General features: G+C 39.8%; 1 protein-coding gene across 4 annotated transcripts in view; it reads left to right on the top strand.

Moving 5' to 3' along the window:
* The window catches only part of anks1b (ankyrin repeat and sterile alpha motif domain containing 1B), a 262,310-nt gene that overhangs the window by 50,379 nt on the left and 194,990 nt on the right, over positions 1-16,941 (top strand). The gene's annotated exons all lie outside the window — the stretch shown is intronic.

Here is a 16,941-nt window from a genome sequence, read left to right as displayed (position 1 = left end):
TTTGCTTGTTTTAGACCCACTTATGTGAGTAAATAAGCACTTTATTTGTCTGAAAAGATGTTTTAATTAACAGGAATATGACACAATATAAAAGCGAAAGCAGTGTTGACTTAATTTAATGTTAATTTTTGGTACAACATGGATGTAAAGGCAGTAAACCCAGCTTTCTCACTAAAGCCAGTTAATATCCATGATAAGTAGTCACAATCTGAATGTGCACCTGTAGACATAACATCACAATATGAGATACAAGGTGCTGATCTGTAGATACCGATCCAGAAGTGCCATTGCAGCTGACCAGTCAAAATGTTGTGGTATCCTAACTTTGTCACAATGGCTACATAAAGATGAGCTTATGGTAGATGAAAGGATAAAACAAGACTTCCACTCCAAGGTAAATATCCCACTTTCACTGCATTGTGAAACAGTCTTTCTGACTCCTTACTCTGGCAGAAAGCCCTGAAGGCAAACCTCTCCCATGTGTGGTCTTTGCCTCACGTTGCAAAGCTACAGCATCACAAAAACCTGACTGGTCAGTTTCACTGATGGTCCCAGAGCAACAGCAATGTATCTGTATTAGATGGTGCTCCTTTGGCTTTGTGCCTCCCTAACAGACTGCTGGCCTTCGTGGTTATTGGAAGGAACAGGAAGGCTATATTTTTTTGCTATAACATATCTTTTTTTTTTTTACCTGACATTTTTGTTGTGTGCCTTGATGCTTGCTTACTCAGCCTTTTATACAGTTAAAAATGTGCACAATATAATTTTGATGCTGTGAGATGAGTAAACGCTAGCCTAGTAGTTGCATTATCAGCTGTAGATAGGAAATGATGAGTAACAAACAAACAAATCCATCCTGGAAAAAGAGCCCAACAGTTTTTGTTTTTTTTTGTTTCACTTTTCTTTTATTTTTTTTTTTATTTAACCCAGAGTAATCTGATCAGCTGCTGAGGTAGAGACTGGTTCTATCAGGAAACTGTATAAAGGGACTAAAGCAGCCCAGATTAACAGTTCAAAATTACAAAATCAGATAGCAAGTGCCTTTTCTTTTGTATTTTTTTAAAGGCCCTCATTTCTTTTCTTTCACTGTATTTCTGATTAATTCATTTGATTCTCCCAGTCTTGTATAAATGCTTTTGCCGTATTGCCAACCTCTTGTGTTTTTCCTCAGCTCACCAAGTCATATTTAAACCTGCAATTTATGTGGATAATTCCAAATTTGGAGCATGCTTTTCACAACAATAAGTGTCGGTGCACAACTATCTAAAATTTCCCGAAAATAACCCCCTAATACTTTAATACCACAAGCTGCGGAGGACAAATGCGCTCTGACCCCAGCGCAGTTGGTATTCGTTTCAGTGTCGATTTGAGCCTTGTTTACCTGTGCTTGCTGCAGCAGCAGATGTGTGAGCCTGTGGTCTGAGCAGTTTAAATGGGATGCGGCAGTCCTGCTGACAGGCCTATTACACACTCAGAGGAGAAAAAAGGGGGGAAGCCATAAGGAGACACAGCTGTCCAGCATAAGAGCACGCAGCATTCGTCATTAAAAAAAAGAAGCTCGTTATGGCAAAAATATGAAAAAAATTATGTAAAGTGAACAATATATAAACTGGTCAGCTGTTTACATACCAAGCATGCACGAATATAGAATAGAATAGAATAGCTTTTTTTTTTAACAGTAGCAGTTGCTCTTATTTCATCCCTGGGCAGTTGTTTAGTGTGTTGGCTACCATGGTAAAACACATAGTGGACAGATTGTTAGAGCAGAAGGATGTTTACTCTTTGTATTTGCCTGGATTTCAGTGTATAAATAAACATAATATATAAATATTATATCTATATATATCTATAATAAGAGTCAAATCTCTGTGTATCTGTTTATGTATTTTTTGTGTGCAAACATCAGAATTTGAGCAGCCACATTTTGGCATGCAGGTACATCATGTAACTCTGAGGGTTGTTATCTATATAAAATAATGTGATGTCATCATATTGCCTAGCTACCACCCAGCAACAGGCTAAAATGACCCAGTTTTGGCATTTATGAAGTTAGAAGTTAGACTCAACTAAAAAAGGACAAGAAACATTTTTTTAATTCAGTGTTTATAAGTTTAGAAATGTTTAGAAGTCCTTATATAGCCATGGCTCCCTGCTACTGCCCTGATGTTGCCCCCCCCCCACTTTCACAGGATATATTGCATGCTTTGTCACACAGCAGAGCTGTAATCAGTACAGGCACGGTCTGAAAATGTTTGTAAGTGTAACACAGACACAGAGCAGGAGTGTAAATGTTTAGTTTGGGACTAAACAGAAGTGTTACTTTGTTTCTTCAGTGAGCCCGTGAGAGTGCACCCTGCTTTTCTTCATAATGACTCCCACTGATACCGTTTTATCACCATTTTCATTGAGCCTGCATGGCTAATTTCCTCGTGGCAGAGTAGATAATGAAGATGGACTTGGCGTGGCTGTAACTAACCTGATAAGTTGCCAGATGATATTTAGCCTGAACTGACTTGCAGAATCACTCAGGTTTCATGTTCTATATACCAGGAAATGGCAACGGATTCAAATGCATTTGTAAAGTTGAACTCCCTTTAAAGGTAATGGTTTAGTTTGTGGAGGCAGGCGTCTGGGGTCACACATTTCATAAACTTTTTTTGTGTGTCTTGTATTTTCAGTGCAAGATTTTGGCAGGGAAATGAAAACAAAGCAGGCGGCTTATGGCAAAGGTCCCTTGTTTTGAGTATTCAGACTGCCCAGGGAAATATAGCAATAGCAAAAAATGTGTTTGGTGTGGGTTTTTTTTGTTTTGTTTTTTTTGTTTAAATGTTATGGCAGTCATCCGATATGAAATGGCTTCCCTTTGCATTAAAAACACTCAAAGGCTTCAGTCACACAGTCCATGAGACCAGTTGTTAACCTGCTGGCGTTTGCTGGGAAAAATGTGCACACTCTGATCAGTTGGTGAGAGGTTTCTGGATGTTGCTGGCTGTCACTCGGCAAAGAAAAACAAAGCAAAGAAGTTCTGCACCAAAAACCTCTTTGTGACTGCTTTTGGTTGCTGACAGATTTTCATGGTCACTGTAATTTGCATGGACGCCAGGAACTTAAGTGCAAACATTCGCTGAGCTGTAATAAAATTTGAAAAAGTGTGTTGCAAACTCGAAACGGAGACTGTTCGCCTTCAAGTAAAAGTTAAAAAGTTAAAGTTTTGCCTTTTTTTTTTTTTTGCCTTAACGCTGAAATCAAATGTGCAGTTTTTATTTTAAAGCAGTTTAATTTTCTGGTTTGCATCACACTCCTCAAAGTTTCATTGTGGCTCAGCGAGTGTTTCGCAGAGAAGTGCAAACTACGAGCGACCGCATCAACCAGAAGACATTTCTGGTGCAACCCTGTATGCCTCTTTGCAACTAATTTCACTTTGCAACTGCCAAACAACCACTTGCCAACCAGTCAGAGAATAGTCTGTTTTCCCTAGTGACTGGTGGTTGCCAGGCCAACCGGTCTGTAGGCCTGCCTCACTAGTGCCTTAGTCATCACCTGATAAGTATTTTAATTACTGATTAATCCATCCGTCCATTCTCTTCAGCTTATCCAAATCAGGGCCACGGATGGGTTGGAGCCTATTCCTGCTGTCGTGGCGAGAAGCAGTGTACGCCCTGGATAGGTTGCCAGTCTGTGCTTCCCATTTCAGAAATAATTGAAGAATAAATGCAAAATATAATTTGTGATCGCAGGATGAGGGGAAATCCCAAGGAGCATTTTTTTACTTTCATTTAACATGTGACAGTTTTTCAAGGCAGACACTTGATCACTGAGTAAATGATCCCTAGCTCATTTGATGGGCTAACTGACAGCTCCTTACTGTTTCATTAAGTAAATGATCAGACAGATGTGCTGGAGACACCCATTTGTTTTTTGTGTTGCGTCATAATTAGGAGTGTAACAATTCTGAAACTATTCCAAACATGGTCTCGTTTCATTTTTCCATGGGGGATAGTTCTCCTCCATCTGCCCGCCCCATTTCCACCAATGTTGAGCTGTCATTAAGTTGCTTATAGATGTGTTAATAGAACATAGAGACATTGTAGCACAATAGTTAAGGGCAGCAACCTGGACCCTGACTGTAAACGCATAAGAACTTCTGGAGGGTTATGTGCTTAAAGAGATTTATTTATTTTTTATTAAGATTTTTATGTCTAAATGGAAGCTTAATAAGGGCGGTTTGGAAATGACTTCAGTAATGTGTATTATGGTAATAATTTCCATGCATGACAAATCAGTGATGCTGTGCCAAAAAGCATGTGCTAACTGTGTTTGTGCTAGTTGGGCATGGGAAGCTGTTAATGTCAGGTTAAAGCGCGCTACTCTGGTAGACGCTGCATTTCAAAATAAAAAAGCAAGACCTGAAAATACAGAATAATGGAGTCTTTTTTTTAGTTCATGATCAAGTAATGATTAAGCAACCATGGCTGTGGTAAAAAAGACTTCCTGTTTTTCTTATTCACACCCTCCTTTAAAAAAAAAGACGCCAGATGAAATGATTCCCGTCACAGTCGCTCTGAGGAGCTTCAGTGTGAGTTCTCTACGGGATCAATACATTGACTGACTCAATCCACTGCCTAGATTGGTTATGTCATTTAGACGGACTTCTGGACCTGATGTTTCCCGTCCCTAATGCTACCGATCTGCTATATTGATAGTCGGCTAGATGGAATTGTGGCTGGCTGTGGTCAAGTAGAAATCTAAAGCTTTCTGTCACTTACTGTGAGGAGAAGTGCCCGAGGAAGACACACATACGGTCCAATACACACGCTTACAGATTGTTTGCAGCGCTCCAGATTGTGATTGATTGGAAAGGCGGCTGTGTAATCAATAGCAGCAGCGGCGAAGCAGATTGTGGTCATTTCTTTTACCTCCGCTTAGGTTGAAGAGAAAAGAGAATGTCATCAGCTGCTTGTTGCCTTTCTTTGTGTCAGAGGATTTTTGTTGTTGTTGACATTTATGTTTATTATTTTTTCTTCTTGTTGAAGGAATCTCATCACTTGTTTCATTCACATTTAGAATAATATTACATGTATTTCACGTATAGCACAAGTGATATTGAGGGTGATAATATTTGGGAATTAAAAGCCTTCAACAACAGCAGTGATAGATTTGTGTGTTTGGCAGCGTGGCCTTTCTTGTGATTAGCAGTGACGGCAGCATAGGTATTTGGATTGATAGGGACTGCAGGGACTGCGCGGCTGACTTGTGACACAGTGTGAATTAACACTGTGCTTTATTAAGTGGTTTCTGTGCTGGCCTGCAGTTTTTATCACAGTGGAAATGAGGAATTTCAGCTTTGTTTTCAGTTATTCTCAGGAGGCTGTAACAGGAATGCTTGCCAATTTTTAATCAGTCAGCTTTGGTAAAAGGTTGGAAATTACAAGACTAAAAAAAAATCTGAATCTACAGAGGCTACTTTTTACTTGAAACCATTATGCTGCTTGTTTCAAAGAGCTGCCAATTTGATGTGGATTCTGTATTCAGATAGATTGTACAGTTTTGGAAGTCAGCTGAGGACAGAAGAGGGATGTTGCCATCATATTTAAGGAGATGGGTGAGAGATAAACAGCCAGATTGTTTAAGACTGAGTAGTACATGTATCTTTCTGATGAAGCTGTGTGTGTTTAAATGGAAAATGTATACAGCTTTTACGGTTTCCTTTCCTTCTTTTATGTCCTGTGTCATAAGAATTGTATTACAATAGGTGCATGTTTCCTCATTTCCCCTTTTTGCTTGAACCGCATACATCAAATTGCATAACTCGGGTGAAAGGTGAGGGACATTTGGGTTAGTATACATTCACTGCCCACTTTATTAGGTATCAACCTTGGGCTAACCCTGTACTAGTGTTGGGTTGGAGCCTCTTTTGCATTCTGAACTGTTGTAATCCTCAGCAATTTCTACTCACACTGACATGATTTGTTGCCCACCACATCACAAAGGTGCTCTACTGGATTGAGATGCGGTGACTGTGGAGGCCATTTGAGTGCATCCATCCATACTTTCATGGTGTTTACACCAAATCCAACCCCACCATTTGAATGTTGCAGTAATAAAAAGATTCTTCAGACGAAGCAATATTTTTCCAATCTTCTGTTGTTTAGTTTTGATGAGTCTGTGAGAACTGTGGCCTCAGTTTCCTGTTCTTAGGTCACAGGACTGGCATCTATGTGTTTTTTTTTATTCTGCTGCTGTAGCCCATCTGCTTCGAGGTTTGATGTCTCATATGTTCAGTGATATAAAGAGTAGTTATTTGAGTTACTGTTGGCTCTTATCCTGCTCTAATCTCTGACATCAACAAGGTGTTTTCAACCAGACAACTGGAGATCCTAGTGTGGGAAAATCCTAAGAATTAGCAGTTTTCTGAAATACTCAGTTGTATTTTTACAACAATGTAGACTGTTTTTTTTTCCAGTATTGATGGCACTTTTCCTTTGTGAATTTTATGTGACTTCCTCCCTCCAGACTCTCTGAGTAACTCCCCACAGGACCAGCAAATTATCAACGATCAAACTTCATCAATAGACTTCCTAAATCCCCGTGGGGAAGTTGTGCGACTATCGATTTCTCGTGTCTTGTTTTAATTACTGGTGAGAAATGAGGGGGTCGGATGCAATTTCAGTCATGCGTGCGTGTGCGTGTTTGACCCACTGCCTCCGATAGCAAACCTCCAAGTTCTTTTGTGCACCAGAGGTCAGTTTGACCCAAAGATAAATTACTTCCTGCGTTGGGAAGTGGTGACCGCTTGACCTATTGAACATGTAATTTAATTTTTGTGCTTTTTAGGGCATCTGTCAGTAACTCACTGCATATTCATTCACGAATCATCTGCAAAATTATCTGTATGTATTTATTCAGTAAGATAACACTCTGCATATTTATGCTTATATTTGCATGCCAGTGGGGCGTTGGATGATTCATGGCATTCTTCTGTCCAGCAACCAGTTAGCGTAGCTTAGTATAAAGACTGGGAACAGGAGGAAACAGGAAGCCTGGCTCTGCTTAAAGCTTTGTGTGTTTGTGTCCAACTGACAGTTTGCTGTTTTCTGACTACTTCTTGACTCTAAACAGTGGCAACGCCAGTAATGACAAAATTCCAAAAAGCACCCGACACAAAGCAAAAACTAAACTGGAATAAATCTACATGTTTATCGACACCATTGTTTAAGTAAAGACCGAGTATTTGTTTCCCCATTTAGTGCTAAGCTAAGCAAACTGGCTGCTGGTATCATTTAGTCATTGCTGGAAAAATATGGCTTTTTCCAACCACCTCTTGCAGCTCTTCCAGGGAGACTGTGAGGCATTCCCAAGGCAGCCGAGAAATGTAATCTCTCCGGTGTCTCTTGGGTCTGCTATGGGGCCTCCTCCCAGTTGAACATGCCTGAAAGTAGGTAATCTAGTGAGATGCCTGACCCAAGACTGACTGGCTCCTTTCAATTTGAAGGAGTAATGGTTCTTTCGAGTCCCTTCAGAATGATCTAGTCTGATCCCAGACACCCTGCAGATGAAACTCATTGTCACTGCTTGCATCTGGAGTCTCATTCTTTTGGTCACCAAACACAGCTTGTGAACACAGGTGAGGGTATGAATGTAGATCAACCAGTAAATTTTCCCACTCAGCTCTCTCTTCACCACAGCAGATTGGTACAGCGTTCATTCTGCTGCAGATGCTACACCAGTGTTAATCTGTCTAATCTGTTAATCTCCAGCTCCACTCTCCCCTCACTTCACCAACCCAAAACTGGACACTCTGCCTATTTCCGGCTGTTTCACACTTGCAAAACACCCCAGTGCGAGCAGAAAGTCTTGGCTGGATGAAGCCAAAAGAACCGCATCATCTGCAAAAAGCAGAAATGAGATGCTTAGACGACGAAGACCAAGTGCTCTCATTCTGTTTTCATCCACTCCAACTTCTAACCTCAGAATTGTACAACTATTGTTGACTAAAGCATTGATTTTTTTAATATGTATTATATATTGTTTCTACATACTCATATTGGTTTCAGTACACATTTTCTGCTATATCGACCAGCTTACCAGCTATGCTTACCCTTTCTCTCCTCGCTGTCATGTAAAATTAATAAATATCTGTTCAGTTCAATTCAGGTTTATTTATATAGCAGGAAATCAGAGCAACAGTCTCGTCAAGGAGATTTATTGTTGTATTCAAGAAAGAAACAGCAACAATCAAACAACCTTGGTCCAGCACTTGGTAACAGTAGGAAGAAAAAACTCCCTTTTAACAGGAAAAAAATCCTCCAGCACGGCCAGGGAGGGGAAGCCACAACCGGTTGGAAGGTGAGGGGAAAGAAAAAACGACAAAAATGTCTTAATGTCCTTAAAGCTGTAGCACATTTTCCCCATGATCTTGAAAATGGTATTGATTATTGATCATTTCAAGGCATATTGGAGCTACAAGTTACAGCAAATATCTAGTTATTAAAGTCAAATTTAAAAAGACAATTTAGTCACAAGCCTTTGTTGTGTTCAGTCTTCTCCTTTTTGAATTCAATGCTTTAGAGATAACAAGAGTCTATAATTAAGAACTGAATTTATTTTTTAGAGTTGTTAAAAGTGGGATGAACATTTACCTCAAGGAGACAAATATAGTCCGGTGCTGGGGGTGATGCTGTTCAAATTAGCAAAATTACTAACAAGGAGTTTTGTAGGAAGCTGCTGTTTTGCTAAATACGCCAAAAACTGAAGGCTGTTTTACAAGAACTTATTCAGCAAATTAGGCCAGAAGCTGGTGAGGAAAATAACTTCATGTACAGAATAGATGACACTTATGCCAATAAATAGTTTCAATCTGTGCTGCAAAACTGAAAAATGATGTCCTTTGCAAATATTCAGGTATTGCTGAACAGCTGCTGTATCCACATGCTGAGTGAGTGGCTGAAGTTTGATATACAAGGACTTCTGATATTTTTTATTTTTTTGACCCTGTGTCACCCACGGTGTGGATTTATTGGTGCAGAAATGGAGCAGTAGACAGTGACAGATTGGTGATGAAGAGAGAAGAGAGACAGGGGGAACACCTCTCCTTGAAAAAGCAGAGCAGGACTGCCTTTTAGAGTTGTGTAGGTGTGAATGGGATTTTCTTCCTGACACTGTGGGAATATGAGGTGAAACTGAAATTCCTGTTATAAAAAGACGCCGCACTGTATATGTCGCTAATGTGTTATTACCTGTTGCATTAGCTAATTGCCTTTTCTGTTCAGGGAGAAACATCGAGATTTTCAGTGTTACTGTACGTGGAGAGAAAAAAGGAATTTCTAGATTAAAGAGAGAAGTAGTCTTTAAAAGGGATCTCTACTGATTTAAAAAAAAATAAAAATAAAATATACATATATATATATTTGGCAACAGTAAGGTGAACTTAATCATGATCATCACTGCTCTGAGTGAGAGAATTACTGCAGGTGCCCAAGCTGGACGGTACATATTTCTATGTTTAAAAAAAACAATTATCTGTAAATATGTGACCATTATTGAATATTCAGTTTCCACTTTAAATATGGATGTTGTTGCTGTGAAATGAAACTCACTAAGCTTGAATTCCTGAACGGATCTGGAAGCCGGTCTTTTAGTTTCTTCGCTAAACTGGAAGTATTTTCTCCCTTGGTCTGAAAGACATGATAACAAGGTTTTTTTGGTTTTTTTTATGAATCAATTATCAGTTATTAATCAGTCATTTGTTGATCACCCCCACTTGAACATAAAGTACTTTCATAGCGGACTCTGACGCCTTTCAATGAGTAAGACCAGAACTATCACATCAGCTGCCATCTTCCACGTGTATGTTTCGCTGTACCATGGTACAGTATTGTGTTATTGACTTCTTCTTCAGCATCTAACTATAGAACACTTGTAGCTGTATGCTCCCCACTTCAGTTCCAGAGGAATTGCCTCCTTGGCACACACTTGGTACACTGTAGTCCCTACTGTGCTGAAGAAAAACAAGTACCATTGTGTTTTTAGAATTTTGGTACTTGATGGTACCATAAGTATTGATTCTGATGACATCTGTAACCAGGTTTGTGAACATTTGCAGTCAGTTGCAATGTACTCTGAGTCTGAGTTTATTAATTAGACAGTTAGCCATTATTTGCTAACCTTTGCCTGTCAGTCTGAGAGTGATTGCAGTCAGTGGAGGCCAAATTGCAATTGGCTGGTTGCCTTAGATTGCCTTAGATGCCCAAGGCAACCAGCTTGTTTCTGTAACTACTTGAAATTGCTACTTAAATAAAATAAATAAATAAATTCAATTACTTGGTAGCCACCGATTTATCTGATGTGATTTATCTGATTTAAAGAATGGTAGAATCCTTCTCCGCCATCACTGCCTGCTTCTTTTATGAGCGTGGAGTAATGTGAAGGAAACAGGGTTCACTGTGTGTCCAAACAGCCTTCCTTCAAAACATTTAAGTGATCTTTACTTACTTTTTCCTATAGTATGCACAATTGCAGTCACTGACTGGTCATACATGAGCGTAAAAACGAATTTGTTTCTGCTTTTTTCTTTAAAGTAGCACCTCTCCCTCCACCCTCTCTCTGTATTTGCAGGGCACACATGTACTATACAGCTGCAAATGCATGCATTTTGTGCAGCTTACATAAACCCACTAAAGACGTAAACTGGGGCCTCAGAAATTAAGCTGTATTAAAGATCGTGGGGCAAGATTTATTCTCTGTTCTCTCTCCAGAAATTCAATTTGCCTTTTGAGAATTTTCACACACTTTGCACTTTGATTCTCTCTCTGTGGTTAAGCTAATTTCATCTATGACACCACGCAAACTCAGTTATGTAAACCGGCGCATCTGCTACATTAGACATGCGTGAAAAGTAGCATATTCATACCCTAAAGCATCATGGGGGCTGGACTCTCTCTGTGCGAATCAGTTTCAAACATCAAAGGCCAGTTCCAAAGAGAAGTTAATGCTCACATGTAAGAGTCTGTCTACGTGTGTGTATTTTTTATCATCCTACAGGTCATATCAGTTAGTGAGCTTCTGCAGCACTGCTATTAATCAGCAGGTATCTCTTCTGCTTCTTCTTCAAAACAGGATATGAAGCAAGCCCACTTCCTGTCTGACTTTATCTGCTGTGATGGCAAGTGCACCTCAGCGCATATTGGTTCCTTTTTTTATTTCCCCTGAAGTTATTGCTGTTGTTGAGTCCTCTCTTTCTGTTGAAACGCCCTTTGATTTTTCACTATATCAGGTGGCGTGAATTTCAACAGGCAGTTGGATTCAGTTGACTTAAATTCCCTCCTGCAAAGAAGAGGTTCCTTTTAAAAAGAATCCAGGACTACAAAGGTTTTCCCAGTTCCTTCGTTCCTTTTCCTTTGATGACAGTTTGCCGCTTTGATGTAGCCTGAACTTTGCTGCAGCGTGATGCCAGCTTCAGTATCAATATTGAGTGAGAACCAGCAAATGAAGGCTTTCGCTTCCGAGTTTGCATCCAGAATGGGAAATGTCTTCCCACTTGAAAGACATTACATATTCTGTTTTTGAAATAACTGATAAGAAATGACATTTATAAAGAAGTGGAGACTAAATTTAGCTCTCACTTGTTGAGCAGCAGCTTTTTTTTAATTGCTCGAGGTATGTGTTGCTTTTCACCACATCCCCAATTAGCATCCAGTACATCAAGGTGAGCTTAAAAGAAAAGAAAATCATTTTGTAATGCCTAAACAGGCTTGGTGAAATGGGACTGCTTACTGTACTGTACTCTCAAATTTTTGGCTATATCATGTCTGGGTAGTTCTCTGCAAAAGTGATGAACAGGGAGGGAGAAACTGTCAGGGTGTAACTAAAGAAGGGTTCAAACAGAGGGCAGCATTGCTCTGCCTGCGGGGAGGCCCGTCATGACGTTTGACCTCTTTACCTTTACTGCTTTGATCAAAAAGAAGGTTTGGACCTTAAGGAGAACTTGATACAAAGGAGAAAAGAGATCTGTCAGAAACAGGAAAACACACTATTAAATTTTAATGTAAATGTGCAGCACAGGAGCAGTAGTTGCATGCAAACATGAATGCAGAGACACAGCATTTCAACCCAGAGCTCCCCTTCACATCGCTGAGGTTAATTAGGTAGGACGTCATCTGCATATTTGACTAATCCGCCAAGAGTCTGCATTCCTGCAGCAGCACCTCTCCTCCATTATCTAATCGCAAGTCGTCTTCTAAATCTATTTAAGCTCTGCTGGCTCGGTTTATGCTTCTGGTGAAAGAACAGAAAACAATGGAGGAGTGACAGGGCATCAGACTGAGTTCGGGAATTTGGGTTGAACATGGAAGAGCAGAGCAGAACAGCTGTGATAAGAGACCTGGCCTCATTAGAAAGTGATTTACAAAGTTCAAGTTGTTATCCAGTGTGTGTGGCATTCATTTTCAAAAGGCACATCGCCTGCGTCTTGTACTTTTTGGCAGGGTTTACACATTAAATACAAAGTTCACAGGTTCTCTCACTGGGCAGCAGTGAATATAAATACATCTCTATCAATGGGGTTGAGACTCCTTCTCAGAGTTGAGGCCCTCGTGGAGCTTATGAAACAGATCAAATATGCATGAGTTTTAAAATAAGTAATAGGACAAGAAAGAATAATATTGTAATATGTCAGGCCTCTAACAGTTAGTCAGCTGTGGTCGTAGAGGTTGAGGGAATTCCCTTCATGGTCAAACTGCACATAATAACACTTTTTTCTAAGAGAATGCCAGACAAGAATATTATTACCTGCTCATCTACACATACACTGAAACAATATCATGTGTATTTAAACAGTGGCTTAAAGAAATGTCCATTTGCATGAAATGTGCAAAAAATATTGATTTCTAAGTATGACTAATTATGTAACGGGTATGAAAAATTAAGAGCATTGTACACGTGGCATGGTTTTGATTATAGGTTTTCTCCAAGACACCACCCCGGGTGTTTAACAGAGGCCAAGGTCAGCTGATCCAAGCAACCTCAAGCATAGCGTAAGCGAATAAATAACTACACATAACAAATATCATGGAAATCAGTTCAGAACTGCTCTTATAAATCAGGTACCAGTTGGACACTAATTACATCACAATGTGCTGGCTGCCATTTAAGCCAACTTTTTTAACATGCAGGCTAGTCCAGTAGAGTCAATGGAGGTCCTGCATTGTTTGAATATACGAAATGAGACAGTAAACAGCTGGTGTCATCACCAATATTAATGTAGATAATAACTGTGAGTAAAATGCTCCAGACAGGACTCGAGCTTGTGTTGATTGTGCCGTCAACCAACACCCTGTGTATTTGTTCTTCTCCACACTATCAAATGAGACTAAAGGGATATGTAAGTATATCAGAAGAGGAGCCCAAGGCGATACTTGTATCTTTAAAATATGATGAGAAGGGGGTCCTGACCAAGTGTTGGTATGTATCCAGTTGAGAGCAAGAATGTTAGGCTAAATTTCTTATGCAAGTTCTCGTTGACGTCCTTAGAAGAGCAATAGAAAGCATTCTTACAGGAAACATTACCAACTATTAAAAGATGTGCACAGACCAAGACCACAAGGCTTTGCAGCAGCTGATTAAATCTGCCCAGAACACCCCTGGCACCCTGCTATGTGTCTGCTCAGAGCCTAAAGCATACTAAAGTATACTTCGATGCACACAGACCACAGCCTGTTCACCCTGCTGCCACCCAGCAACCCGCTGAACCACCAGACTTCAGAAGTTTCTTTCCTCGGGCTGTGAGATTATTGAATTCATCTGCCACGCCGCATCAAAATATAGCTTCAAAAATATATTTTTCTAATTTTATATTGCTTTTGTTTTTTTTTTTGTCAGTGATATAAATGAGACGTCATTTGCAAGCTTCCTCAACATTGTGTGGCATAATAATAAATACAAATACTGATTCTAAAACTTTGAAATGTAAAATTGATGAAATGTAAGCGACTGCAGGGAATCTGCAAAGGGGAAAAAAAAGCTCTAGAAGAGGCCAGAAAAACTATGCAGAGCAAAGAAGGGCTCTCTGTTGGCTTAAGACCAACCCCCAAATGCAAAAGGAACCCAGTAGTGTTACACATCGGCCATTGCTCTACAACCTGGAAGTGTGCCGTAAACAGAACACCTTGTTCGGCTCTGGCCTTTACAATGAGACTCACGCATGCTGCAAACAAGATTTCCTCATTCCCTCACAAAGTGGCTACACAAATTAGTTTGTGCAGGTTTTTATGATGGTGATATGCCGCGGTGTATGACTGCTGTGTTTTAGCGTTAATACGGCGAGTTTGGGAGTTTGTCATGTGGAAAATATCCACCACTTCCAGAGATTCCTTCTACTGCAGGGCTTAATGACTCAGTGTACATGTTTGTTTTGGGGTAACACCAGTGGTAAATATCTGCATGGGTGTTTCTGTGCTTTCAAGGTCTGTTCAAACCCAGTGAGCCCACATTGGCAGCTTAGTCCTTGTTTTACTGGGATTAGTGTTAAATAAAGGAAATATGTGATAAAATATTATAAAAATGCTTCTTTTAATGAACAATGTACCTTTAACCAAAAAAATGACATGTAACTACTAATTACACTCATTAGCCACATTAGCACACCCTGCTTTAGAGATTTAGAGATTTTGGGCCATACTGACATGATAGCGTCACACAGTTGCTGCATATTTGTTAACTGCACATCCATGATATAAATCTCCAGTTTCACCACATCCTAAAAGAGCTCTATATGTGTAGACTGAGATCTGGTGACCGTGGAGTCCAATTGAGTACGGTGAACTGATTACCAAGTTCAAGAAGTTTGAGATGAATTGAGTCTTTTGACATGGTGTGTTATTCTTCTGGAAGCAGCCATAAGAAGATGGGCACCCTGTACACATAAATGAATGTCAGCAGCAATACTAAGAGGCTCAAACTATGCCAATAATCCATGCTTTCATGCTCTTTATGCCAAATTCTGACCCTGTTATTGGCATGTCGCAGCAGAAATCAGATCAGGAAACACTTTTCCAATTGTCTATTGTCCAGTTTTGGTGGTCCTGTGGAAACTGTGGTCTCAAACCAGTCTTTCCAGGACCAACAACTAGTCACATTCAGAGACATTTAAATCACCTTTCTTCCTCATTCTGATGCTCAGTTGAACTTCAGCAGGTTGTCTTGCCCATGTCTGTGTGTCTACATGCTACTGCAACGTGATTGGCTGGTTAGATATTTGTGCTAACAAGCAGTTGAACACGTGTACTTATGTGAATGTAGAAACTGTAGGTATAGAAGCAGCTACACAACAAAACCACTACCTTGACAAAGCTGCTTGGCCTTTTGTTAAGCTGCAGTCTGTCACCTTAAATTTTCCCAGCTGTTGTCATGCTTAAAAAAATCACCCAAATGGTGTGACGACTACTCCAGAGAATTAAATGATGAAAGCTTGAATCTAATTTTTTTTCTTGTCTCTCCCTCTTAGAAATATATCAAGTGTATTTATTAGGTTTTCAACGCAGTACAAATTTATCTGATTTATCTGATACTTTTTTGCACATTTTTTGTGAGTCAAATCTGTCTACATTTATTTCAGAACAGAGTAGAAACTGGACTTAAACTCACTCTGTGTCTTTATCTCTACAGGCATTGAATTTAGGTTTTCCTCCTCTCTCCTCATTCGCTGTCAGTCGGCTCTTTTTAACAACCCACCGTGCTGGCTGGATAGGTCAGTGCTGGAAGGGGTCAGCAGAGCAGCATGATCGATATGGCCTCAAACACTCGCAGTGTGCACTGATCAGCTGAACCATTAGGAACAAGCCTTGCTGTATCTCTTTTTTCTCTCTGATCTTCTGCCTCACGATCTCTTTGTTATATACTACTTGTCTGTGTGTGTGTGTACCACATTAAGAGCAAATAGATTATCATTCATTTCAGCACTGAATTCAGAGAAAATAAGACTGCCTAGTCGTGCACTTTGTTCTGTTAGTGTGCGTATGTGTGCATGTGCAGCCAGCCCTTAATAGCACTTTTAATTCACGTTTAGTTGTGTCTCTGTGTGCGCAGCCGTTGCATAATGCCCCTGACCTTGATCATTGTGTTTATGTCTGTCAAAACCCAGTGAATGTTCTGCTGTTGCTGCTTTACTCCAGTGTCTCCAAGGAGAAAATTCCTCATGAGATACACAATCTGTCTGTGAGAGTGAAAGTAGAAGTGAAATTTGAATGCTTTCTTTAAAAAAATAGAAAGAAAGAAAGAAATAATATTTATTTTCAATTAGATTTCGCTACAGGAAGGATTCCTTTGGTTCCCTACAGATATGATCAATGAAATAAAAGGAATTAAGAGTTAAAGTGCAGCTTTTATATTGTACAGCGAATCTTCTAAGGAAGCATTGATTTTTTTTATTTTTTTATCCTTCATTTCAGGATGCACATATGCCAAAATCAATAAGAGGGAGACACAGGGTTATAGAGGTTATAGGGTGGTGTGACTAGATACATGTTTTTGGCAATTAGATACATAAAACCAGTAAGATTTAGAGCTGTGTGTGTGTGTGTGTGTGTGTGTGTGTGTGTGTGTGTGTGTGTGTGTGTGTGTGTGTGTGTGTGTGTGTGTGTGTGTGTGTGTGTGTGTGTGTGTGTGTGTGTGTGTGTGTGTGTGTGTGTGTGTGTGTGTGTGTGTGTGTGTGTAATAAAAAAGGCTCAGCAGTCACTTTTAGAAGTTTCTCAATTCAGCTTTTCAGCTAAGATTTGCTCAGGCTAGAATTGAGCTAATTAGTACTTCTCTCACTTGTACGAGTTCATTTGAAAAAGAGAGGTCATATAATTATAGCCCCGGGAAAACCCTGAGCTGTAAGTAGATTTTAGTGTTTGTGTGTCATCTGTATACGGGAGTGTTTCAGTGCGTGTTCAGCCTCTGTGGAGC

Source organism: Oreochromis aureus, linkage group 17 (assembly GCF_013358895.1).
Source record: "Oreochromis aureus strain Israel breed Guangdong linkage group 17, ZZ_aureus, whole genome shotgun sequence".
In the NCBI taxonomy this organism is placed as follows: Eukaryota; Metazoa; Chordata; class Actinopteri; order Cichliformes; family Cichlidae; genus Oreochromis; species Oreochromis aureus.
The sequence above is the reverse complement of the archived record's forward strand: the minus strand, read 5'-3'. Positions and strand labels throughout refer to the sequence as shown.